General features: G+C 37.3%; 1 protein-coding gene across 6 annotated transcripts in view; it reads right to left on the bottom strand.

The window, feature by feature from the left end:
* Sgcd (sarcoglycan delta) overlaps positions 1–20,103 on the bottom strand; it is a 940,103-nt gene that overhangs the window by 580,885 nt on the left and 339,115 nt on the right. The window lies entirely within an intron of this gene.

Here is a 20,103-nt window from a genome sequence, read left to right as displayed (position 1 = left end):
ATTTTTTTTCTGTAAAAGTGAGATGATATAGATACCTATCCCTTTAGGATGTTTATGAAAATGAAATTGAGTCACACAGATAAATCATTCATTATCGTGCATGAAGTAAGTACACAATAAATGTTTTCTGTCCTTAAGATGTTTTTATTTTTTTACTCTTGCAGGCTTATATTTGACACAGGATTTCATGGTTTTATTTACCTTCATCTCATTTCCCACAAGTCTGAATCTTTTCCATCTTTAGTCAGATAGAAATGCTTTAGCTGCCCTCAGTGACCCCAGGCAACTTTAACTGGACCATCTCCAGGCTCAGATGTTTGCAGTTACCCTAGCTGCTCCCACATTAGGGGCAGATGGCAGAAGTATGTAACACAAGAGAGTCAAGTTTCCTGGTTCATTTCATGTCTTCTTGCTGATAGCCAGCAATTTGGGGGTGATCTTGGCCCCAGTTTTAAAGCAAGCCGGTAATCATTATGTTATAGTCTACAATTATTCCTGGATCCCAAAGCCAAGAGACACAATGTTGGAAAGCAAACAATGCTGTAATTCAGCACAATGATATGTGGGATTATTGAAGAAATTGTGCTGACTGCTTTGAGAATTTAAGTCTCAAGTCTTTTCAAATGCATCCTTCTTTCCTCGTTCCTAACTGATAATAAGAAACTGTCTATGTACACAGATAGTTACAACATAAAAATATGTCACCTACCTTTCAATTTTAGTTATACCCTGAGATAAGAAATAGTTAAGCTACTTGAGGGAAAAATTACTTACAATCCATTCTAAATCACTCAAGGATGTGACCAGAAATCCATTTACTTGTCAAATATTCGCAAGTACATAATGTTTGCCAAGCACTTTTTAAAGTATTGGGGATATATCAGGAACTATTAAAGACTTTATTTCTGCCCTTATGAAGTCTTCATTCCAGGAGCTGTTTTTTTTTTCTCCCTAATTTCTTAGCCTGTCTATGTGTGAGAAAACATGAAAAACTCCACTAAAGTTGTTGATTCTTCTAAGTAGTAATACAGGTTGCACTCATGTCAGTATCCTAAATTCTGCTTGATTTAGAGACAGTTCTATAATTCTTGGCAACTAGGTCATTTCCTTAGTTTGCTCACCATGCTTCACCTAACACATAACTCTTTGGAGTTGACCCTGGTTTATTTCCCTCCTTCAGCAGAGAAATAAAAGCGTTCACTCAATCCACAACTCCACTATTCATTACCAAGATGCCCTATAGAACAGTAAAGGGTGTTTGACTAAGAATTTACAGCTTCAGAACTCAGCTTCTCTGGAATCCTTGGAAGCTGCAAATGGGGCTAATGCTATTAACTGGTAAAAATAAACTGAGAAAATACATTGTCAAAAGAAACATGTCAAGAAAGAACAATATACATCCTAAATCACCAGAGTCTGCACGAATAGAGGGCTAGTCACATAGGTGGGTGGCATCCTACCTGTCAGGCAGCCTTGCCTGAAAAGCAAATGTGTCATTTTTCAAGAGGTACCAATTAGTGACTGCTCTAATGGCCAAGTGTCAACCACACCTTTCTAATGGCTAGTCTGTGTTGAACATGATTCCTGTGAAGCAAAGGCACATGTAGACTCTCATTCACAGATAAACTAGCACCCAGACTCACTCTCCAAAGAGGTAGGTGTCCAGAGAATACAGACCAGGAGGATTTGGGGAGAGGTACAAAGGTATTAGGAACTCTGTAAGAGTCTTCATTAAGAGTGTTGACCGGAAGTATATTTGGAGGTAAGGACATACTATAGCATTAAATCCATGACTACCTTTCAAACCTCAACAGGGTTCTAATGGAAATTGTATATTCTCATGACTCAGGAAGTATGGTTCAGGTCTAGCACAGTTATTCAAGGTTGTGCCTCACATACCCACACACAGCATGTATGTTGCCAGCCGTGTCTCGTAACAAGTATGTTGCTTCATTTGTGTACAAGGAGATCAAGGTTTAGAGACATTAAGAACTTTAGTTGAGGGCCAGGTGTTGTAATTCTAACTACTTGGGAAGCAGAGAGCAGGAGGATCTTGGTTCAAGGTCAGCCCATGGGGGGAAATAATCCGGGTATGGCTGCATGAACCTGTCATTCCAGCTGCATGGGAAGCATAAATAGGAAGATTGAGGTCCAGGCATAAATGGTAGACCCTTTTTGAAAAATACCTAAAGCAAAAGGACTAGGGGTGTGGCTCGAGTGGTAAAGTGCCTGCCCAACAACCCCAAGGCCCTAAGTTTAAACCCTAGAACTGCCAAGAAAGAATTCTGGTTGAAGTAACATAGCTAGACAGTGACAATGTCAGGATTCAAAGTCAGAATTGACCTGATAGTTCCTTATCATTCTTCAAGCATGCTAAGAATCGTAGTTGATTCTCTCTTAGACATTATTTCTGATCAACCCCAGTTCCAACATTCAGAAATGTCACAGTTGGAACTCCAAAAGAAAACTTCAGTGTCCAAAAATATAACTGAAAATTGGTCAGTCAGTCTGCGGAAGAGAGGGAAAGCATCCAGACAGGAGAGAGCACAATTCTTCCCAAGAGCAAGAGGAGGCACTGAAAGCAGTAGTGAGTTTGCTTCCTGAGACAGGAAGTAGTCACCATGGGTAGTCAGTCTCGGTTGTAAAATATTGATTACATTTTCTACTAGCTGACATTATGTTAGGCCTCTCAGACATGGGGTACTTTGGGGATCTAAGAGCTCAACTCTAACTGGGATTGCCAGTTTGGGCTGGCTAAAATATTAAAGACTTTGCTTTCTGTTCACTTCTAGTTTGGATACCCAACATCTGAACTAAGGAGTAGAAAAGGAAAATCTGTGCAGCTGGATTTGAAGAATTACAGAAAACCGCCAGTTATTTTTAGATGCTTGAACTCTTGCTAATGCAGTCACACCTTATTTTCCTTCCTGCTTATTGAGTATTCACAGAAGAATGCCTACCCTCACCTCCTCTGTGTAAATCTACCCAGAACGCCTGTAAATATGACATTTTCTATTTTAGATACCTAGAAATACAGACTCACCATTTGCTATGACTGGTTGTCGGCAGAAAAGCAGTCCTCATTTCCAGCCTAAATAATAGCAAGAGTTTAAGTGAGTTCCCTAAATACAGCCCCTGTTTGCAGGATTCATGTAATCACTCATAGCTCTCCATAAGGACTCAAACATGCTGGGCACCACCAGGCTATATAGATACAACAACACACCATGTAGACACTACGCCACCTGATCGGGCCTCAAATCCAGACAGTCCTTGTTCTGTATCAGCTCAAACACAGATGATGGCTGACTTCACCACACCACCCCTTACTTGCTGGCACAGAGAAACAGTTCGACTACTTGGACACATAGTATTGACTAACCAGGTGCCATGTTGAGCAACAGCTTTCCACAAATCTCCAGATCCTCAGTGCAATAAAGAAACAGATCAGAATCACTGATATCAACAAAGCAGATCAGCTTCACCTTTTCTAGAACACTGGCCTCTCCTGTTCTTCATGACATGTGCAAATTAGATCCAGGATATTACACTGCTGTCATTCTGGGAGGCTACAATAAGGTTACTATTTTGCTTTGATTCCAGGAAATGCAAAGATGATATTGGCTAAAAATTTTAGATTCCTACCTGGGTTTTATTCCTGGCTCAGCTGCTCACTAGCTGTGTCCATGGGTATGTTATTTAAACTTTCAGTGATTCATGTGCAACACCAAAATCAAAATAATATCCATCTCAAAGGGTCCTTTGTGAGAATTGATTTTAAAACAAAACAGCAGAACTGGGTGTGGTGGTTCAGACCTATAATCCCAGCTATCTGGAAGCTAAAGCAGGAAGATCAAAAGTTTGAGGCCAACATGCATAGCAAGACCTTGTCACAAATAAAAAATAGCATCCAGCAAAGAGTTGAGTGTGCAAGGTTTACTACTAATACCATCATTGTTAAATGATGGTTGGGATTTTATCTTGACTTTAATAAGACTTAACTGAAGTCAGCTTAGCCATTACTCAAGAAAGAATATAGGAAAGCAGTAATGTAGAATATATCATCAAGGCAGGACATCTAAATCCCAGAAAGATAACAGGAATGTAGAGGGGTAAACATTAGATTTAAATAAGGTCTCCTTAAGGGGCCTTGAGTGAACACAATAGTGCTGTGTCTGAGTTTGAATCTTCTTACCTATTAAGTGGGCAAAACACCAACTCAACTACTGTTTATAAGAACTTCAGGTGAACAGAAAGATTGTGGGCTGAGGGTATAGCTCATAGGAGAGAGCTTGACTAGCAAGGAAAAGGCTCAATGCCTAGCCCCAAAACCACACTCAAAGAAGGAAGACTGTCGTATGTGTGGCATGGGTTTATGGCTCACCTACTAGATCAAGTCTTAATAATATGGACACCACCTGTTTCATGTTTACTTCTTTGAGGCACAAAGTAAAAACATAATATGCAGCCATGGTTTTGATTTATTATCTGTGCATGGACATAAATGACTGATTTATGCATGACATCTTTCATTGACTGATGTCTGGACAACACTATATCATTTCCTTGCTAACTGCAGAATAGAACAAGAAAGGCAGACCACTAGGAAATGGCCTGCACATTGCCATGTTCAGTAAACCCAGAGAACCTGAGGACCAGAGGACTGACATGACTGACCAACTCCCAAGCTATTGCTGAAAGCACGATTGACTATCATTAGTAGCAGTTATTATCATGAAGAATCTCAGAAACCATTATTTATTAAATTGAACATGCTACCACTGCGTTGACCTGGTATTTTCTCATGAAATTCTTCCAAAAAAACTAATGAAGTGGATAGAGATGGCTCTGAGTGTTCCAGAAACTTGTGTAACATCGCAGAGTGTAAATTAGACCCCAGGAGAATCTGGAGCCCAGGTCTGAACATCAAGTTACTGTGATGTACTCTTTCTTGCTGATCTCAGAACTCAACTTTGTGATACAATTATAAACATGTTTGTCCTATTTGTTAGTTACCTTCCCACATTGCTTATGATATTTTCTGAAAGGTAATCTTTTCATGACATCAGAGCAAACAGTTAATACTCCTAATGTACAAATATCTTCTAAAGACAGAAAAGAAAAACTCTTTATGTCTAGAAAAAAAAGAAAGGGGAACTCAACAGGAGGTTTAAACAAAAAGAAATGCAAATAGCCTTTGAACTCAGCAACACTCATAATATGAGAAATGCAAATTAAGGATAGGAAAATGAGGGCATCAATGAGAATAATAACTGCAAAGAATAAAAGCACCATAGATATATTTAAGCCTATGACTTTATAATGATAGGAAGGAGTAGAAGAATAGACCTCTGTTTGGTCATCTTTAGAAAATGTTACGGTTGGAGTGTGAAATGTTGCTCACGAGCTCCTGTTTTGAATGCATGGTCCCCAGCTGGTAGTACTGTTTTGGGAGGATCTGGAAACTTCAGGAAATACAACCTACCTGGAAAAAGTAGGTCACTGCGTGCCAGTCCTTGGGAGTACCTTGTCTCCGACCCCTTCTTGTGTCAGCTCTCTGCTTGCTGTGCTTGCCACCTGTTTACATTGCAATGATGTTTGTCTCAACATGGTCCACAAATCAACACAACCAAGGACAAATGGCTTAAACCTCTAAAACTATGACCCAAGTAATACTTCACTCCTTGTTTTCTCAGTTATTTTGGTCACAGCTACACCAAAGTCACAGACAGAGAATCAAATTGTTTTGAAAATGACAAGTAGGGAAAGGGCTACTGGGTTCTAGCCCCAGCACTTGTAAAAAATTTAAAAAAAAGGAAAAGGAAAAAACAGGCAACTAATAGAAAACAAGCACTCGTCCTATCTTTCTCTGTGACTTATAATCAAATATTGATAAAATTTCCGTATGCAGAAGTTTTTCACCAAAAATATAGTCAACACAATAAAATTGGAATATCAACATTTTATAATCCTGACAACATAGCAGATCTAGGTAATAATTATCAGTGTCTATTAATGTCACTGATAAAAGAGAAGACACCAGGTGCCTCCTGATGAACAGTACACAGCTGCACCTATGAAGTTGTCTGGTCAAAAAGGCAAGCTAAGACCAGGCTGCTAGCTTCCATCCCAGCTTGCAAGGAGTTCAGGTGAGCACAATACCATAGGGTGAAATCAGCAACAGCAGCCCAAGGGACTGTCTGTGGCACTAACAATTCTACTATTATCTGCAAGTAAATTACAAGGAAAGTAACAGACAAGGATAAGGAGCCTACAATACAAAAGAAAATCATGAGAAAAAGTCAATTTCAATGAATAGAATGTGCTTGGATCTTGATTTACAAACAACCTGTATAACATGCAGTCAGCGATTTGAAAAGTGAATAAATATTTTATGATACTAACTAACAATAACTAATGACCACACATGGTGAGGCACACATGCAATCCCACCTACTGGGGAGGCAGAGGTAAGAGAATCATGGCTCAGGGCCAGCCTGGTCAAAGTTAGTGCAAGACCCTATCTGAAAAACAAACTAAAATCAAACCGACTCGGGGAGGAGGGGTGGGGGGTTCAAGTGATAGAACGCTTGTCTAGGAAGTATGAGGTTCTGGGTTCAAACCCAGGATACCTTTGGTATAATTATGCCATTGTTAGACACACAAAAGAGATCTTGACTTCTGTTGATAAACACTGAAATATTAAGGAAGAAGTGTACTGTGAGTAGAATTTGCTCCTGGGAGAGTTATGAGATGTATCCAACACTGGTCGTGAACTGATAACTTCTGAAGCTGGCTTAGGAATACAGAGGATCTCACTGCTCTATTCCCTCTATGTTTAAATTTTTCCATAAGATGAGTATAAAGAGACAATACTTGCCAAATATATATGTATACATTCTCTGTGTGACAAAGTAAGCTTACCAAAACTGTACTTATAATCTTCTCTGGGTAGTAGGCCTACAGATGTTTTTAAACTTTATTTCTGATACATGTGTAATAGGTTGACAAACAGAAATGGACAAATTATTTTAAGGATAACTTTCCTTATAAGGTTTTAAACATTGGTAATATTTTATTGTTTAAACAACTATGATGTAAATATTGCAAAAATCTTATGATTTAGTAAATTCAAGTAGTAGGCATATAGGTATACATTATATCATTTCCTTAATGTTTAAATAGTATGATATAAGTTAAAGATAAAATGACTTTCCTCTCATCCCTGACTGACAGTTTACACTGAATAATTTCTCCAAAATAATCTCTAGAAGCAAAGTGTCACACATTGTAAGTAAACTTTAACCATAATAATAAAAAACGATTCCTATAACCATTTATGAAAAATGGTACAAGAGACTGTAAGAATCTGCTCCAAACAGAAGCCCACAACAACACTAATGAATCTACTTATCATTAACCATTTCAGTTTTTAAAGGAATGAAAATATAGCTTGCAATTCAATACATTGAAGGGATTTTATTCTAATACTACTCAATGATTAGGAAAATTTCTTAGTCATCCAGTTAAAAATACTTTTAAGGAAATGACTAAATGAGGCCATGTGGATGAGCCAGTTGAATCTTACTGTTTCACAGATGGGGGTGGGGGAATTGCTTATCTGAAGTCACGGAGATGACTGGGGTCAGATGGATGACAACAACCCAGGTCCCTAATAGCCAGTTGCCCTTCTTTCACAATCATCCTCTACAATATGGCATCTTACCAAACGCTTCTGTGAGGGTGACAAAACTACCTGCATTTTCCCAAGTATCAGAAAATGGTTACCACAAATATATGCAGGAGGCATTGTGGCTCGTATGGGGGTAGCTGCGATAGGGAAGAGGGGACTAGTTGGACATATATATGCGTGCGTGTGTGTGTGTGTGTGTGTGTGTGTGTGTTATATGTATATATATACACACATATATATGTATATATAATACTTTATTATAGCAGTTTGGGGTTCAGAGCAAAATTGAATTGGAAAGTACAGGTATTTCCTTATACCTCCTGTGCTCCACATCTTCCCCTAAATACGTAGCGTATCCTAACAATAGTACAATCAATGGGCCATTACAATGACAAACCATTACTCAGAGTCCATAGCTTATATCAGGCTTCACTCTTGGTATTATGTTCTTTGGGTTGAAAATGTATAACGACACCATTATAATAGCATACAAAATACTTTCTCTGACTAAAAATCCCTAGGCTGTTTCTATTCATTCCTCCTTCCCCCAAATCTTCGGCAACAATTGTTTTTGTCATATCCTTGGCTTCTCATTATATGCACCCTTTACAGATTGGCATTTTTATTGTTGTTGTTGTTGTTATTTGGTAATTTGCATTTAAGGATCCTCCATGTGTTTTTAATGGCTTGATAGCTCACTTCATTTTAGCACTGAGTGAGATTCCACTGTACAGACATATGACAGTTTATCCATTCATGTAGTGAAGGACATGTTGGTTGCTTCTAATTTTTGACCATTATGAATAAAGCTGTTATCAACCACTACATGCAGGATGTTATGTGGACATGTTTTCCACTCACTTGGAAAGAGTGTGACTGCTGAATCATATGGTAAGATACGTTTAGTTTTGGAAGAAATAAGCAATTGCTTCTCAGTCTTTTTGCTAAGATCAAGTACAGTTTTGGAAGAAATTGCTAATCTGTCCTCCAAAGTGGCTGCACGGAGGGCTTTGATTTTAAAAATTAGCACGTAAGTGACAACCACACAAAACCATTATTACTCTTAAAAACACCTTTGGTAGACAGACTATTGACGCTGACATTCTGTATATCAAAAGCCCCATCCTGTAAGTTCCACAGGGTGAGGGAATTTTTTCAGTGTTCACTGGTCTCGGGACCTACAATAGAGCCAGGGCATAGTAAATTCTTATTAAATGTTTGGTAAATGAATAAATAAATCCCCCTAAAAGTCTCTTCTCCAATGTCATAGCAGAGAATTCTTTGTCAGGTCTAACAAGGGAAGTAAAGACTCATCCTTAAGGGCCATGTTGTGGGGAAAATAAGTAATTTTAAACAATAGAATCTCACTCAGACTAACTTCTCACCCTATAAAAGGTGTGAAGGCCTGGGAGACAGAGACAACAGAATCTTATCTCTCCTGTTACTTTAGGGCACGTATTCATAGCTGGAACCAGGGGCAGAACCCTCTGCACTATTTAAATAGCTCCTTTTTATTTGCTATACATGTACAGTTGAATTTACATAAATTAAACGCACATAAGCTGAGACTCCACTATAATTGCAAAACGACTGCATTGGAAATAAGCCTTCATTGAAATCACATTAGAAAACAGAAGGATTAAATTAGATTTGAAACATATTTATCCCTATCAAGAGACAGATTACAGAAAGTTTATAAAACAACATAGACACCCATAACAGGCCGCAAAAGAACTGGCAAGGAAGTGAAACCACCCCACCACCTCAGCAAGGAGAGGAACAACGTCACTCAGTTTCAAGACATGCATTGTGAGTCACTTGGAGCTTCAGTCTCTCACTCTACAAACTTAAGTGGCTGGTCAAACACAGAACTAACCTGGCTTGAGTTTCTTAAACTATTAAAGTGGTATGAAAATGCCCTTTGGATTTAATTGTTGGAAGGAAGGAGATACAGATGCAAGGTCTAGCACCCTAGCTCTCAATTCTCAAATAAACACAATACCCTAATTGTTACTTCCTGAACCTTGTTATAAGGTATTGAGAATGTATTCCAATCTTACTACCACCACAGGTTTGCTGATCCAAAGCCATTTCAGTCACAGCACCAGCTAAGTTACTTTATAATATTTATTGAGAATCCATAGAGCCTTGTGAATTGCATAAATGTGCCTTTGATTGCTGGTTATTATTTTTCCCTCACCCTTATTACTAGGCAACTGTGAAGCTAAATTAGGCACTTATCATAAAGTTCTCTGAAAACATTAAAGTCTAAAGAAATGCTTGATAATTGTTCTTGGCCATCTGGCACCAAGTGATGCTCATGAACTTACATGAACCATTTGGTAAAAATCCAAAAATGTCTATCTTAATTCCACATCTCACTTACTGAAAGCTTCAAGTTGAGGAATTTCTAAGGGAGGCAATCGTTTATAAAAGGGAAAACAAATGGGAAAATCCTCAAACTCATTTACAGTCACATAGACCAAAAACCCACCTCCATCACCCAGCTTTAACTATCAAATTAATGTAACACCATTTACCTCCCAAATAGATGTACGTGCACATGTGCACACACATATCATAAAGCATAATTGTGGTTGATTTCCTAAGTCCTTTTATGTGGCTAGAAATATATCAATGCCTCTTTCAGGAAGAAGAATGCTAGATCTTCTAACAGTCTCTCTCACTGAATCCCAGCCTGTGCCACCAAAGGCAGACCTTCACTTGCCTAGGTTATTACACTATCCTCTTACTGGTTTCTACTCAACTTATCTTAGTTTATCCCAATCTACTGCTGGAAGGAATCTATAAAAATCAACCATTTCCACTTCTCTTACCAAAGTTTTCAAAGGCTTCCCACTGCCTTTAGAATACAATTATTCTTGCTCCTTCCCCTTCTCCTTCCCCTTCCCCTTCTCCTTCTTCTGTTTTGTTTTTCTTTTTCCCAGTACTGGGAAAAAGAGTGGGAAGTTTGAACTCAGGCTTCCTACTTTCTAGGCAGAAGCTCTACGGATTGACCCATGTCTCCAACCTTTTGCTCTGGTTATTTTGGAGATGAGATTTCACTTGTATCATACCTCTCATATGCTCAGGGACCACCAGACATATTGTTTGCCATTTCTGTTAGTGGGGGCTCCCATGCTCTGTCTGGACTTACTGCTTTGAGCATTTTGGAAAGTGAACATGGGATCTTTGACCCACATGCTCTCAAAAATGAAAACAGATTTGAGGGGGATCTCTGAATGACTGGACCCCATTTGCTTTTTCCCATTCATAAAGAAGTTTGGTCCATTGGGCCAGGGATGTTCCAAAGCTTAATTTCCTTTTATTCCTTTAACAGTATGAATATATCCTACTTGCTAAAAACATTTTCTAACTTTTCTTTCTCATTCAAATGTACTCTCTCCTTCCTCCCTCCCCACTCCCAATCTCACACACTTCCCAATGTATTTCCCCCACAATTAATGTACACTGGCAACATGGGTGCCAAGCCTACTTCCCAAGCAGGTTTGGAATCCACTGGGCCGCTCTCCTGGAGCAGTCAGAAAAACATTACTTATCTTTCAATGATTTTATGACAAGCTCCAGCTTCTGAAAATTACTGGATATTACTCTAAAAATAAAACATTACAGATAATTACCCCTTAGAATGGAACAAATCATTATATTAATTTGAAAAGTTATCTTGAATATGGGGGAGAGAGTACTTACTTGAGAAAAAAATTGCAAAAGTACATGAAAAAGCTCATTTCTGAGAGGAAATAGGAGAACAAAAAATTGCTTCATGCTTTCTGAAATTCACTTTGCTGATGCTAATAACCAACCTGAGACTATAAAGTCTCCAGAGCCCTTGGAAAGAATTTCAGAAAGTGTATTGTAAGGAGAGTAAGGAAAGAATATTGTTAGTGAAAAGTATCCTTTTAATTTTAGAAGGTCATAATTGGGGATAATTTGGGAATGCAGCCTAAGTAAGTTAAAGGAGAAGTGTGACTGCTATAATTCCAGGAAAAAAAATATAGGAAAGCCTAGTAGAAGTCGGTGAAATGGGATGAAAGGGAATTAGTAAAATTAATAACAAACTCTAAGCCCTATTAGGTATTGACTTATTTCTTTATCCAAACAATCTTAACCAAGGTTCTATCTCAGCTTCACACTTGGGGAGAACTAGCAGCTTGACCGACTTAGGAGAGCTAGGGGTTAGAGTCAACGAGGGTTCATCCCAGAGTCCATAAGTCAAGACATGGCTCTGTGCTGCATCTCGTGTCATAAAAAAAGTCAGACATGGGGGTGGGAGGGGGTTGTTAAATACTACAGTTTGTCAGCAAGTACCAAACACAGGTGAATTGGTAGAAAGTCAGAATATCATATGTGGAAAATTAGTCCTAGAGATTTTCTGATTTACCTTAAATGATAGAAGATCAGGTTCCATATACTACTGTTCTTTCAAGCCATGCACCTAATGTGGCAAATATCCACAGAGTGCCATTGAAAAGCTTGTCACAGTGGTGGTAGATAAGTCAGATACTGGGGGGTAAATGGTTTGGAAGAATAAGCACAGAACCCTGAGGTATCACAGATGAATGACAACCCCCATCTGGGCATCACAGTGAGGCAGCCTCCATGAGTCTGAGGTCCAAGAGGGCTTGGCTGGGTGGGAGCCCCTGGGGTCTGCTTGTGCAGGAGGGGTGTGGATTTTCTCACCAGATTTCCTGTGCATTTCAGGGTGTGGGGTAGTTGGTCATGCAGCAGGAGGGAGCGTGGAGTTCAGAGTCCCTTTATGTGCCTGTAAGCAGAACTTACTAGGAGCTCAGAAGTGGAGCTGTGCAGAACATTAAGGGGCGACTGATCGGGCGTGTTGGCCTGCAAACTCTTCTTCCCCTGGTTAGTTGTGGATACAGAGAGAGCTTTGCTTCTTGCTCGTTGTGTATATTTGATACGTTGTAAGAATCTGTGTAAATGCCACAACGCACCCCTACTCAGCACAACAATAAAGAAAAGAAAAGAAATTGTGAAAATAGAAAAAAAAAGAGAAGAAGAAGAAGAAGATGGGAAGAAATGTGAAGACCATTCCAGGCAGAAAACTGCACTTGTAGAGAGACAGGAAGAGAACACTGCTTTCAAGGAACTTAAAGAAATCCTATCTGGATGTATGGTTATACATTTTGAGTATGACACTTTCTAACCAACCAAAATGGAAAAATATATTGGGATGACATCACAGAGAGCTGCACAGGATACATGAAGGAGTTTAAACATACTAGGCTGATTTAAAAATTGAGGGGAGTACAAGACTTCTAGTTGGAATGGCTTTCTCCCCCAGCTCTCCCTTCTACTGCACTTTCCCATGATACTACTCCTACCATAGAGCAATCAAAGAACAGTCACACAAAACAGAAATCTACATAGGAGCTAAATGAACAATGATGCAGCCTGAAAGACTAGAAGAGAAGAGAGAAGAATGAATGTTTCCAAAAGAAGAGGAGTCTTACTTTAGGAGAGGACAAGCTAGTACAGGGCAACTCTGAAAGATGAGATGAAAGGACACATGAGTGGTGTGTTGATGTCAGCTTGCAAGAATGACCTGTCACATTTACAGGTCTCTTGTGAGCTGATTATTAACCCATCAGCATCTTGAAAGAAGCCATTTTTAGAGCAGTTAGACCATGAACAACCACAAATGTTATTATCTTTATGGAGAGCAAGTTTATCAGCACAACACTGCCTATAGTCACAGAGGGTTTGTTTATAATATTGTTGTTGGAAGGAAATAATTAATATAAGGACATCATTTTTGAACCTGCCCATTATTTTATGGATTCTTTATTTATAAGAAAGTATAACACAAACCTGAAGTAACAAACTTTTGTCCATTTTCTTGTCTCCCTGTGTTGGCTTAAACTACTCACAGTGATGCTAAATAATAACTCTCTTATCCATGGACTTCTAAGCTATCTTTGTAGATACACAGCTCCATAAAATTTATGAATTTAAAGCAATACAATCATTTAGTAAAGGCAGTAAAACTGGAGAAATTTCATCTGTGGATATTAACATGGTCAAATATCATATCAGACATTCTTAAATAAAATTAAGAGTCTAATAAGTTTATTTCCAATAAAATTAACAACATGCCATGGACTCAGGTTATAGCTCAGTGACAGAACACTTGCCTAGTATGTACAAGGTCCTAAGTTCAATGCCCAGCACTGACATAAAAAACTCTTAATGATATTCCATATAGTATCTGAAAAATAAATTTCATTATTTGTATTTACAACAGATCACACTTATTTAATGCTTGCTCTATGTACCAGACATCATCTCTTAATAATTCTACATATGACTTATGCAACTTATTTTACAGAACTTCAGGTTTATAGATTAATTTGCTCAAATTTTATAGCTTTTCAGAAGCAAGAATTCTCAGCCACTGATTGTACAGTAAAAGTTATTAAATACTACACATAGCTGATTGTTAAGATACTTAAATGTCATTAGGCAATGCTATAAGCTACAAATAATCAAGCCACTTAAGTAAAGATATTTAAAATTAACATTATTAAAATAAACACTATTAACACCTTCCAGAAGGCACACATCCTGGTTTACTCCTGTTTTGCTATCATAATAACACCTAGGCATAGAAAAGATTTCTTTTCTAATTGTTATACAAACTCTCTTAAGTAGCCTATAATATATCAACTCACCAACTTAGGCAGTACTTTTAATCCTTTATATAAAATATCATAATTGGTGCCCATGTCATGATAAATGGAGCTGGTGGACTAGTCTCTTACATTCGCACATTTGTATCCCATCAATTACATATATATATGGCAGCCATATGTGTCCCTAGATCTGTTTATTTCAGTTGTTCTTGTTTGTAAAAGAATACTCTTCTACCATATTTACTGTAAATGCTATGTAAATCAATAAAGTGTGTGAAAGAAACAATTTCTGTCTTCATAGAGAATAAATGAAAATCAGTGGTAGAAATATAACTATAAAATGGCAGGGTTATATTTGCTTGCATAAAAGATGCACCTATATAGAAAAGAGCCAAGAGAAAGTCAGTGAGACAAAGATCAAGTACCTTCAGTTCACTTAAGGGTACATGTGAAGGCAGAGAGCTTCATGAAAGACCTGTCAGGCTTAACTTTGAAGAATGATTGTCATTTTGGAGAAAGTAGAAATGATACAAATTTAAATTAATAGGACCCAATATGGACCTTTGGTACAGTCTAATTAAAAAGGGAACAATAAGGTAACTACTGAATTGGAACACCATCATAAATAAAGGGAAAACTTTCAGTTTTGATAACCCTAATTATCCAAAGATTTTTTTTAACCTGAAAACCATAGTTGAACTGTTAGGGAGAACCCTAACAGTTGTAGGGTGAATCCCCTACAACTTATGTAAAATGTGTTATTTGCATTTTTCTAAAGGAAAGGGCCAAAGCTTCAAACAAAATAAGATTGAGAACCATTAACCAATAGGCTTATTCCAGGCTAAATTGATGAGTGAGGAGCTAGCTACTGCCTGTTTCCTACAAAGAAGACTCTTAGAAAAGCTGTCATAACTGCAAGCTTCCTTTGCTTTTAAATATTGATAACAGATCATCAGATGTAATGGTTAGTGATTTGGGAAGCAGAGAAATGATATTATGCACAAAAACCAAAGTGAAATGTCCACATATCACATTTAAAAAGATTCTTAATTAGTCCCTGGCCTGTTGACAAGGACTCTTTAATATGAAGAACAAACATCAAAAGGAAGAAATGTATTCTGTAATCAAAACAGAACAGGACACACATTTTTTTAAATAACTGCTAACAAATCTCTCTAGGGTAGAGTTTAAGCCTTTCACCCAGAAGTTAATGAATACACTAAAAAAAAAAAAAAAAGCATCACTAGCAATTCAACAAATTAAAAACAAATGTCAGTGTTGTATTTTCATACACTTAACATCACTAAAAGGGGGATTAATTTTATGGACAGATCAATGGGAAGAGAGAGAAGCAGTTGCATGTGTCTCCCAAAGAGAGTTCTGCAATTCATGGACCATTCTAATATGCTGAGTTCTGCTTTTACAGCTGCCTCAAAGTGAGGTGCAGTTAAATATAGATCATTAGTCAGTGCATGGTTAATTACATATTAGTATTTCTTGAAGATTAAAAACGCCTGCGGTTCTGTTATCCCCACATAGCAGGCCCCACTTTCTACTGATCCAGCTTGGAACAATGCAGTCACAAAATACAATGTTCTACATTAAAATGTGTTTGACAGTAGTCCAGGGAGCTGATTTCAAAGAGCAAAATATATCTGCCCACTTGCTTCCCATCTTAGGAAGAACATAAGCTCCTGCTTTATCCTTTCCTACATTCATACCAATTCTCCAGTGGTCACCTCTCAGCATCTTTCCCTCCAGCTCTACCGTAAACAACAAGCTCAGTTTTCACACAGCTAGCTTTGCAAATTCAAGTCATGCAAAATGGCTACATTTTCAACTGAAATGATCTGAACTCCAGTGGTAAGATCTCTTCATCAGAGATCCGGGAGATCATTTGCAAAGATCTGGAAAAAAGTACAAGACTCCACAGAAATCTTAAGTGAGCTTGGGCAAGGAGAGCTCCTTCCTCAGAAAGAAGAGTAACGTGCGGTGTTTAAATCTTGCACCAAAGGCAGAAGAATCAGAGGAACAATTTAAAATATATAAGTGGTGCTTGGAATAATTTACTTGATTACACGTACTGGGAGTATTTTCCTTCATGTTTTTGTAATGAACCTGACCATGAAAAAACAAATTTACGTCTCATCTGTGTCATAATGAGCCAAGCTCATTTGGTGCGGAAAACCTACAGTTTAATTGCTTGATTTAAATTTGGCTAGTAGAATGCATACTGAAACATTACTCTTTTAATTATGTTAATTTATAACTGAAAAGCTAAATTTACAAAGGCAATAACATTAATTATTTACTTGCCCATTAAAGTTGGATCTATATTACCACGCTAATTGGCTTCATAAGTCTGCCAAAAATTAGAAACAAGTTTGTTCACTGATTTACATGAGGAGAGCAGACATTCTCAGCAGGTCACTTGTTTTTTAGTGGATCATATGAAATATGGTCAAAGTGCTTTCCTTATCCATACGATTCTCTCATATCTTCTTTCTTCTCTGGTTAAAACATTTTAAAGAAGGAAGGAAGGAACAGAGGCAATTAACATTTGTTAGGTGATTTTTCTGTATCATACTCTATATGAATAAGCTCATTTAACCTTGGAAATGACCATAATACCACCTTGCAATATCTCCTTTGTGAAGATGAGGAAATCAGTATTTAGAAGTATCTTACAAACGTGCCAAAGTGAGTTGCAAAAACAAGCAAACTTGGGACATGCTCTAGGAAGAATGAAGAACATACCACTTATGCTGTATTGTTTTAATGCCTGTTATTCACAGGAGATTGGACAATTGCTCACTCATGATGGCTCCTAAGGAGAAAACTTGCTTCAATGGCAACTTCAAATTGTTTAATGAAAATTTTATTCATAGATCCATTTGGATATTAGCATATAAAACAACTATAAAACACCACCAAAAGTATAGAAATCATAGATGTGTACCCTAATGACCTAAATCCAGAATAACAGAAGGAATATTTCAGCAAATACACTTGAACCTCATCTCTAAAATCACTTAATTTAAGGCAGGTCTCTCTTAGGCTGTAACTCAACAAAGAAGTTTAGAAATTAAAGACAATGATGTCCATGTGACTACCCCCTTGAGCACATCGTGAAGATGAAACATGAAAGAGGATAAGGAAAAGCTATAAAAAGCATCAAGCAGTATGTAAATGCAAGGTAATATGGTAAGAATCAGTCTCTTTGGTACCAAAATAACTCCCATGGAATTTATTCCAAGTTAATGTGGAGACTACAATTTAGCTATATTTTCGTGTAACTGAAAGGTTTACAAAAGATCTTTTATATATATAAGTTTAGGCAGTATCTGGTCTAGAGAAAAAAAATTAACATGTGACCTTAATAGGAAAATTAGCAAGAAGTCTTTGATTAATACTCAGTAAAATACTTTGGAATGAGAATCCCTTCCAAAGGGCATGGGGTCGTTGTGTTCATTAATATTTTAAGCAAGTTTTTTAATACACAGGATAAAGCAGGATATTAAGCATGTATTTATGCATATACACTTTAAATAATACAACTAAATTGCTAATCGTTACAGAGCAATTAGAGCCATATTAATATGTAATGAAAAGCAAATTTGTGCATATTATAAGAATGATTTAAATTATCCTTTGAATGTCTGCAGGTATACTTGGAGGTAAATGAATATCCCACCTTAGGTGACTCCCAGGACCATTTCCAAATGTGATGATAATTTTGGAGATTTTTCTGGAAGAGCTCTAAATCTAATATCATAATACATTATCTTCTTAGATTGCCTTAGTATATTTCATACAGTATTCATTATGATGAAGTTTGGCTGCGGAACTAGGGTCTGAAATCAACAAATTAGGTTTATATTAAACTTAGGTTCTTTTTTTTTTTATTTACACAACATTGGGCTCCAGGTCTATGGGAAGACACAGGGCATTTTTAAATATGAATGTTTTTCTCTCTCTTAGCATTATTAAAGTGGAAATGTTTAATTTTTATTATGTGTTAAACTGAGAAGAAATGAAGAATCAATACATTCAGCATTTAATTTCTAAACGGATAACCTATCCTGAGTTCTCATATGACAAAGTACTTTGTAATGTCAAAATCACTCATCCTCATCCACAGCATGAAAACCTTACCCAGCCTCAGAACTGGATATGGCATGCTAGGTGCCAAACTTTCACTGTCAGCTCTGATATTGGGTAGAAGGGGGGTTCAGAAGTTACTTTCTATTCATCTCTCTTTATTCTGATACGGGAATGCATGGGAATCTGTATTTGAAATAGCAGCATGACCTCCTTTTGATTCAACTAGAAGCCACTAAAAATTTACCAAATCTAGAAAATCCAATTAATGAACGTTGTATGCTGATTACTATTAGGAATTGCAGAGAAATCTTGTAATGAGTTAAAAGGCAACAGACATGGCTTTGGGGTGAATTGTTAAATTATGTTTTACTTGTTAAAATGCATCTTCAGTATTGATGGGAAAAAAATACTATTTAATCCAACATGGTTTTACCTCTTGAGGTATGAATTTTTACAAGAGGGGTGTGGAAAAGGATGAATAAATATTTACAATAGTGGGCTCTTGCTGAGTTGTTTAAGGAAATGTTATTGAAAAGTTGGTATTGTACTGTGTATAAACTAAAATTGCCTTATGAAAGAGAGCTAAGATGGTCTGTCTTACCAGATGAAGCACCAGCTCTGCAGAGGATCTATGAGTCTACAGAACTGAATGTATGTGCTGATATTCAGTTTATAAGTGACTTCTGAGAAACTTCTCAGAAACTGCAAAAATATGGATACATACATCAGCTGGCTTGACTCAACAAACATCTCACAATATCTAGAACTACTTCACAGAAGAAAAACAGATAAAAATAGCTGCCTTGAATAAGGCGGAATCAAAAACGATGAAAGACTTTTTCAGAAATATTGGCAAGCTGCACATGATCAAACAAACCACATACTTTCTAGCATATTACACATTCGTGCATGTGAAAGCACAGTCAAGAATTCTTTATTTGCCTTTACAGGACAAATTCATCAGTGGATGGAATTCAAACAATTCATTGAATGGAGCCAGGTTAACACAGAAGATGTGTTAGAAATTTTTATTAGCATATATTAATTGGACAAAGGGACATCATTGTGATATGCCCACACATGCATATAATGTACTTTGATGGAATTCAGCCCTCTATTGTTCTTTCTTTTCCCCCTTCACCCTTATTAGCCAGTTTTAATGGGTTTCATTATTCTATTTTCATGGGAGCATATAAATCACTAGGACCATAATTGCCATTCCTCATGTTAAATGTTTTAATATATTAGAAACCCTCTACCAAGGCAGTTAAATATCTGAAAACACACCCAATTAAATTTCTTAAAAATTTTGACCACAGAAATAAAGAAAACCCAGAAGCTTTACTATTTCTATAATATCTATTGTACAAATATTTATTGAGCATGGGTTAATGCCATTCATAGGCCTAGCAGTGACAGACCGAAAAGTGACAAAGGAAAATAAAAACCTAGGACATTCTAAGCTTCCATTACTTTTTATTACTGGTGACACCAACTCACCTAGAGGGAGTGAGAGAAGGAGAAGGAGAAAGCTAGAGACTGCAGTGCACAGATCTTCCCACACACACAGAGACACTGTAACTTAATCAAGGAATTTATGGCTCCACTCTTGAGACTTTCTGTGGATCTTTTTTCCAA

The sequence above is a fragment of the Castor canadensis genome, chromosome 16, assembly GCF_047511655.1.
Source record: "Castor canadensis chromosome 16, mCasCan1.hap1v2, whole genome shotgun sequence".
NCBI classification, from domain to species: domain Eukaryota; kingdom Metazoa; phylum Chordata; class Mammalia; order Rodentia; family Castoridae; genus Castor; species Castor canadensis.
This window is presented reverse-complemented; position numbering and strand designations above follow the sequence as displayed.